Source organism: Pinus tabuliformis, chromosome J, assembly GCF_031772625.1.
Source record: "Pinus tabuliformis cultivar Carrire ecotype Pingquan chromosome J, CPIR1, whole genome shotgun sequence".
In the NCBI taxonomy this organism is placed as follows: Eukaryota; Viridiplantae; Streptophyta; class Pinopsida; order Pinales; family Pinaceae; genus Pinus; species Pinus tabuliformis.
In genome coordinates, this window is record NC_142295.1 from 1,038,377,555 (window position 1) to 1,038,386,438 (window position 8,884).

Here is an 8,884-nt window from a genome sequence, read left to right on the forward strand (position 1 = left end):
CATATGTATTCTCTGATTAATGCAATATAGGTCGGAAGGGGTTTTGAGAAGTTGATTTCCTCTAGATAAATATTTATGCATTTGTGATGTTTCTTTTTCATGTCTGTGATTTTTGTTCTAGATGGTGAATTAACTTCTACATATCAGTAGAGTAGCTTCACGTCTTGTGATTATTAAATTTCATGAGCAGTTTCGAATCTCACATTAATTTCTACACTAGTGTAAGCTTAGTAACAATAATTAATAGTAGTCCAACTATTTAAACACCAATGTTCAAGCATCCACAACGCCTACTAGTATCAATTATCCACCTCCTTCTCTTTGAACAACTCTACAACTCGTATTGTAATGTATTCATTAGAAATCATCACAAAACAGTAGCACTGAAAGACCCTTTGTTCCACTGACATAATTTATGGCAGAACCCCATTGCTAAAAATATGACTTCATAGAATTATATTCTTTCACTAAATCACATATTAACAAGTACAGGCATAATGTTAAATGGAATGTCTAGATATTTTAATAACTTTCAAATTTATACTCATCTATTAATTAAATCGAAGTCTTTCGCTAGAAATCACATGAGAGAATTTTTTGGCCGACGAGTTTCGAACCAACAACTGTGGTTCATCATCATCTATTAATGTTAAATAGAACGAACTATCAAAATTAGTAATTAGCAACAACACTTGGACTTTATATAAACACAATATAGTTTTGCAAAGGTGGATAGAGCAACTGCTCTACAACCTAGTAATGGGGAGATGTGTAGGTGTTAGATGTAAACATTTTATATTGCAGTTTTGTTTTTATTAATAAAATTTTAGATAAAAGAAAATTATAATATACATATCACATTAAAATATATAACATATATATAAATAGTAGTGATAAATTAAGATCCATTTTATCATACACATTAAAATAATGATTCCATAACTATATTTAAATTAAATTAATAGGCACATAAATATTTAATACTTATAATATAACAAGATTCTTAACCATAAATATTGGATGGATGGATATTATTAACTTCTACCATGGATATTATTAATTTCTAAATAAGTTTTGTTACAATGCCATAGGTCAATACCATGGCTTATCAATACCACACGGCTAAAAACTATAACTCATTTCAAAATCAAAATGTTTTATAAATATTTTTATTTATTTTATTTTTATACCATTTTTAAAATTAAAACTCGATATTTACAATAAACTTGCCATATAACAAGATTCTTAACCATCGATATTCACCTGTTCAATTAAAAAATAATAAAAATTTGCTAATTGTCTAAAAGATAAATAATAAATAATAATAATAATGATAATTATCATTGGAGATTTTAGAAAATAAACTATGTAATGTTTTTGATCCCAAACCAAAAAGCTTTAAGAATAAACTAGTGCTAAAAAGACTATTTATAAAAAGAAGTTGAAGTGAACTATATAATGTTTTTGATCCCAGAACAAAGAACTATAAGAATAAGCTAATGCTAAAGAAACTATTTATAGAAAGAAGTCAAGTATCCATTTGATTTAAGATTAGCCATGAATAAATTTGGTAAAATTAAATTTTATTAGAAATAAATATTAAATTAGAAAAATCAACTAATGAATAAACCGTAATTTGGCCAAAATTAAAAAATATAAAATAAAATAATTAGTAATAAATGTTAAAACAGATAAAAATAAATAATGATTAAAACCGTTATTTCACCACAATTAAACAAAGTCACACAAATAAATTAAGAATTAATGGAAGGAATGACTAAGTCCAATTCTAATAAGGTTATATTGAAACATTAGAAAGTAAATTAAGAATTAATTAAATAATGAAGTAAAAATAAATAATGAAGTAAAAATGGTTACGAGAAAACCAATATTGGTAAACCAATTTTAAATAAATTTAATCACATTTAATCACGTTTGATTAAATAGGGGGAGGTTAAAGGATGAGGACCAATTTAATTTAAATTAAATAGGAAATATAATATAAGAAATAAAGTTAAAGAAGATCTCTAATTTGAAATGATGATTTTTTTTTGGAAAAGATTTATGAAGGTGGGGTGGGAGTGGGGTTGAGGTGGGGCAAATACCATCAAGCGCAAGAGAGAGGCAATTAAGGGAGGGACGGGAATCACTCATTAATGAGTGAGATGGTAGATGACCAATTTTTAGGATTGGTTAGGGTGAGAGGGGCACGAATCAGTTATCAATAGGTGAAATGGTAAATGAACAGTTTTCATGATTGGTTAAGTATGTATCCATGCTCATAAAACATTTGACTACCTCAAATTACATAAAACTAAAAATAAAAATAAAAATTAATAAATATAATTAATAATAAAACCAACATAAATCTATTTTATCTCTTGATTCACTAAAATTGGAGAGATATCAATATTTTTTAGATGCAAACCTCTTTTAGAGTAAAAATGACTAGTTTTCACCGAGAAAGGGGCGGGGAGGAGCCGGAATCACCCATCAATAGGTGAGATGGTAGACCATCAGTTTTCGGGATTGGCTAAGCATGTATCCATCTTCATTAAACATTTGACTGCATCAAATTACATAAAAATAAAAATAAAAATAAAAATAAAAATTAATAAATATGATCAATAATAACACAAACATAAATCCATATTATGTCTTGATCCACCAAAATCGGAGAGATATCAATATTTTTTTAGATGCAAATATCTTTTAGAGTAAAAAAGACTAGTTTTCACCGAGAGAGAGGGATGGGGACGAGCGGGAATCACCCATCAATAGGTGAGATGGTAGATGACCAGTTTTCAGGATTGGGTAAGCATATATCCATCCACATAAAACATTTGACTACGTCAAATTACATAAAAATAAAAATAAAAATTAGTAAATATAATTAATAATAAAACCAACATAAATCCATTTTACCTCTTGGTCAATATTTTTTAGATGCAAACTTCTTTTAGAGTAAAAATGACTAGTTTGCACAGACCAGGGGCGGGAATTACCCATCAATGGGTGAGATGGTATATGACCATTTTCAAGATTGCCTAACATGTATCCATTGTCATAAAACATTTGACTACCTCAAATTACACAAAACTAAAACTAAAAATAAAAATAAAAAGTAATAAATATAATTAATAATAAAACCAACATAAATTCATTTTAACTCTAGATCCACCAAAGTTGGAGAGACATCAATTTTTTTAGATGCAAACGTTTTTTAGGGTAAAAAGAGATGACATAGTGGAAAGAGGCCACAATTTTGTGTCGAAAATAGTGAAAATTTCAGTATGATTTTGGCAAAAATCCGACCAAAATTTTGGGAAATCTGGGTTATAGCTACCAAGCTTCATGATTATATTCAGATTTAATGCCACACTTAGTAATCCTAGAATTAAAATGAATCTAGCTAGTTAATTGCAATGGTTCATTGGCTTTTTTCATGCCAAGTGACATCTAATAGGTGAAAATAAGATTATAGATAAACACTTTAATCTGAAAAGTAAATGTATAAATATATAAATCATACCATTAATCTCTCAATCACTCAGTCTTAATTGTCTAACTTCGAGTTTGACAGTGGACGCAATCTTAATTTCTGAATTCTAATTTGGCAGTAGAAACTGGTAAATAAAAGCAGAAGAAAAGTACTAAGAACCTCAATACTAGGCCAAACAAACCAACTGAGGTAAGTGAACAAATAAAAGGTAAGTGAACAAGCCCTTTATTTGTTTAGGGTTAATATTTGATCTTTGATTAATATGTTGATCCCGGCGACAATGTTTTTTCTCCTATGCTAAATTTGTTTAGGGTTTATATTTGATCTTTGATTAATATGTTAATCCAGAAGCTGGCGAGTATGCTTTTTCTCCTATGCACTACGTAATGCACAACTATACCCGCACTTCTTTGTTTCAAACCGAATTGATCACATTTTTTGTTTCCGCACATAATCTTCAGTAGTTCTTGAACTCCATTGCGCTATGCACTTTTCGTACGATCATGCATTTGCTTGGGCGTTACAGAGCTGTAGATTCTTAGGGAGGGGGACATGCATGTATATATCTATAGAATAAAAGGAAAACTTTGTGGGGAAGTATAAAGCACTTCTCAGTGTTTATTCAAACTAATAATAAAACCCAAAGAAAGATATTTAGCTGGTAAGTTATCTGGTGATTTTTAATGGCTAAAGTGTTTTAGCTACAAAATTTTACTCAATATTTCAGTGTTTTAGTAAAAATACGGGTGGGTGGACTACTGTATATCAATTCCAAACACCCCAAAATTTTAAAAGTTAAAATTGTTTTTATATTACTTGTATCTTCTTACACTACAAATCGTATAAGTAACTTTTAAATATCTTTCCATTTTCAATAGTGTCATTGGCTTTGTGGCAGAAACAATTGGTGGTCGCCATTTACGAGTACAATCAGCGGTAGAGGAGCAGTATTCAGAAAAAGGAGACTTCAGGGAAGAGCAGCGGAAAGGGAAGGAGGAATGGAGCAGGCTCAAGGAAGAAGCGAGTAACCAAAAAAGTGAAGGCGGGATTGACCTTTCCAGTGGGGAGGATTGCCAGAGGCTGGAGCCAACCAGCCATATATTGGGTATTTAATGTCCTCAGAGCAGCACGCAACTTAGCCCGGTAACACTGGAGCGGGCAAATATTATTTAATGCCGAATTTGCCTGCTCCCGTGTTATCGCGTTAAGTCGCGTGCTGCTATAAAGGCATTAAATACCCAATATATGGCTGGTTAGCTCTTTCCCCAGAGGCTGGAGCTAACCAGCCATTTATTGGGGCGGGCAAATATTATTTAATGCCGAATTTGCCCGCTCCCGTGTTATCGCGTTAAGTCGCGTGCTGCTATAAAGCCATTAAATACCCAATATATGGCTGGTTAGCTCTTTCCATTGCCAGATATCTCAAGAAAGGGCGGTATGCCAAGCGGGTTGGAGGCGGGGCGGCCGTCTACCTTGCCGCTGTCTTGGAATATCTCACCGCCGAAGTGTTGGAGTTTGCCGGAAAAGCTGCCCGTCGTTTCAAGAAGACCAGAATTATCCCTCGCCACATTATGCTGGCCGTCCGATTCGATGAGGATTTGGATAAACTTTTCGACAATGTGACCATCGCTAGCGGTGGAGTGATTCAACGCATTAATTACGCTCTCTTCTCCAAGAAGTACATCGAGAAAGTGAAGAATGGGAAAGTGAAGTATGCTTATGCGCCAAATTGATGTTTTTTATAACATCACTTTTTCTTCCTCTGGGGGCATTTTGCTTTCTAATAAAGCCCACTTGGAACTTATTACTGAATACTATATATATATATATATATATATATATATATATATATCTTAAATCAATTCTGTTCGTAGTGTGCCCTGTTCAAATGTTGTTTTATGTATAAATCCCTTTCGAAAGGTATGGCAAATTAAGCCCCGGAGTTTAGGGTTCCAATTTTACTGAACTTTCGAGCATTTATAGGTTTACAATAACTCATTTTGTTGTTTTATGTTACATTATTATTTACTACGTTTATTATTGTTCCTTTATTTCATGCTTGAATTATTTAATTCATTATTGTCCGTAGGTTTTATGTATTCAATATGCTGGTTCTTAAGTTTTTTTTGGTGCTTTTTCTTTCTTTATTTTTTACTCGACTTTTATTGTTTAATCTATGTTTAAATGTTATTTTTCAAGGTTTTTTATCTTTCATTTCAAGTTTATATGGTTTAATTCATGCTTAGATATTTGGACTAAAACATTTGACAATGTTTAAATTAATGTTGAATTATTTTTCTGTAAGCCTAATAGTTAGAACTTTGAAGTTGTTTGTTTTTGGTAATCTATTATATGTTAATAGTTTCTTTTTCATTGTATTTAAGAGTATATTGTTATTTAGTATTGAATGGTTTCTCCTTAGGCCTAATAGTTAGAATCTTGAAGTTCTTTGTTTTATATGTTAATAGTTTCTTTTTCGTTGTATTTAAGAGCATATTCTTACTGTTAATTGATCCTTGGCCTTTTACATGGAGGACCAATATGGGTTTTTTTGTGGTTGTTGTAAAGTGTGTATGATTAATCTACTATGACCTAACTGATAATCTTTTAACTCTCATCTTAATGTGGTGCTTTATCTGATTAGTTGATTCTTAAAAGTCTTATGAAATCTTGAGATGATTAGGAATCTCCACTTCAATGCTACTTCTTGCTTCAACCTAAATGTGGGTGGATTAGTTGGTAATTTCATTGAAGGATTTGTCATTGTATATATGCCCATTGGTTCCAACTCTAAAGAAATTCATCATTGGCTTGGAATTTATAATCTACACTACTATAGGAGTCAGCTTTAATATAGTAGATTCCCCATTTCTACTAAAATTACTTAGTTATCTTCTTAGGAGGGGATAATAGTAATTATAACTCTTTAGAATAGTGATGCTTGAATAGGGAGTGAAAGAGGAGACATTTTTATGATCTTATGCTAGAGCCTTAAGGAAGAAAACAAATGTCAAATAGATTTTGTGACTAATGCTTGAATGAATAAGGAAGAGTCCTTTAGTGCCTAATCCCCATAATATTGGGTTGGTAAATGGATGTCCACTTAGTGGGATGCTAGCTTTTTCCTTGTAGACCATAGAAATCTATTGGAAATTTAGGTGAACTTATTCATAATAAATTTAGGGATGATTGTAAATGAGCTATAATATGTGTATTCCCTTTATGACATTCTTTATTAAAATATCTATGAGTATTAAGTTTGTAGTCATCATTATTTTAGGCTTTGAGTGAAGCCCCACAATATAAGATATCTACATGGTAAAATTTGGAGAAAAATAGAAATCCCAAAAAATCAAATTATCTCATAAAAGAACTAGAATTGGAAGTTGGAAAAGGCTCAAGGAAAATAATGGATAATTTTTACCACAAAACCCAAATTTATCATAAAAAGAAAGGGCAATTTAATATATGAGTCATTAGCATCCCAATGTTCTTAAAACACTTACAAAACCCACAATTTATGCATAATTAGGTTTTGTAGATACGAGCCATTAGTCGAGCCCAACATACATAAGTGTTTAGTAAAATCACAATTCAGTCATATAACTAGGTTTTGTAGAATAAAAAATCATGGGATATCTACAAGGTAAAATCAGGAGAAATATAGAAATCCCAAACCATGAAGTTCAAATTTAAGCAAAAAAGGACTCAATGGACTCATAAGGAAAATAATGGGCAAATATTGTGCTTCCCAAATTTTACGTGGAAGACATGCATCCTCACAGCTACAAGTCTTTGGGTTATATATGTACTGAGTGGTTCTCTTTGTTAGATATGAAAATTGCCCAAGGTTTGTGGTGGAGGTGCAATACTATACACATAATTATGATTTTTAGTTTTAAGCTTTAGTTGCAAAAATTACCTTTAAATAGACTACATTAGAGAAGAATACCATTGGACTACAATAGAGAATAATACCATTGGAAAAACTTGGGTTGTCAAATTTGCAACCCAAAATTTCCAATGGTATATGTACTATTTTATGACAATTTTATTTTAATATATTTTCTTTTTTTTTTTTAAATGTAATTTAACCAAATCAATTGTTTAGATAACATAAGGGTGGTAGGAAGGGGAAAGTTTTTGTACAACCCTGAAGGAAAATTGAATACAAGGTATGCTTGGGGATTGAGTTCAATGACCAACCCTGATGAAAATTTGAATAGAAGGTATGCTTAGGGATTGGGCTCTATTATCAAAAATCAGGTTGAATTGCATGGCATGTTGCTCCCAAGAATCCTTTGAGTATCTAGTGTAACCATCTTCGGAGACTCACTTCTGGTTATTCAACATCTCCACAAAAACACCTAGCTAAAAGAAAATCATTTACCAAATTTAATAATAAAAAATTAAAACTAAAATGTTGCTTGAAGAATTATCCTTTAAAGCTTTTCTTCTATATTTTAAAGAAACAAAATAGTGAGGTTAATAAGTGTGCTAATCAAACTTCTCAGCTCAAAGTTAAGCAATTAGAAACCAATAACACCCAAGGTTGGTTTAATTTACCATAACCTCAAACTCAATCATATGGCTATAAAGCATACTAAGATCCACACCCACAAAATTTCTCCAGTTTAGAGGCAAAACATTCTAGTGCCAATCTTAATTATGGGGAATCAATCACCACAAGTGGCAGGGAGACTGCACCTGATTATGGCACTGCATTATTACCTCCACCATTACGCTAACGCTAATCACACCTTATTAAATTGTAATTCCACCGTTTAAGCGCGCTTGAGTCAGAGGCGATCTGGGATGGGTGACCTCCCGGGAAAGCCTGGTTACCAGGTGAAAGCCCCGGAAGTGATGATTGATGCTATGTGATTCTTTTCACTAGTTTCAATCCCACTTCTTCACCCCTGTGAGCATCACTCGATGCAATGAGTGCTAAGTGAACTATTCAAAAATCATGAGAAATTAGTCAGTTACGACTACCTCTCATGGAAATGGTCATACGTTAATGACTTACTTAACACAGTTGAATCCCAAAATGACATCTAATATAATGCACTGCGTAAACCCCCTAATACTTAAATTCAAAAAGAGTGAAGGGATCTCTACTTGAATAGTTCATGAGGCACAATACTTGCTAAAGTTTTGCAAATGGGGTAGCAATCTAAGTGGGCTTGATTGTGGAGAAAACTCCACAGTTAAGCGCGCTTGAGCCAGAGGCGATTTGGGATGGGTGACCTCCCGGGAAGTCCTGGTTACCGGGTGAAAGCCCCAGAAGTGATGATTGACACTATGTGATTCTTTTCACTAGTTTCAATCCCACTTCCTCACCCCTGTGAGCATCACCCAATGTAATGAGTGCTAAGTGAA

General features: G+C 32.3%; 1 pseudogene; it reads left to right on the forward strand.

Annotated features, from left to right (window-relative positions):
• The first annotated feature begins 2,444 nt into the window (after nucleotides 1–2,444).
• On the forward strand, nucleotides 2,445–5,235 carry LOC149230439 (histone H2A pseudogene; annotated as a pseudogene).
• Nucleotides 5,236–8,884: the final 3,649 nt, after the last annotated feature.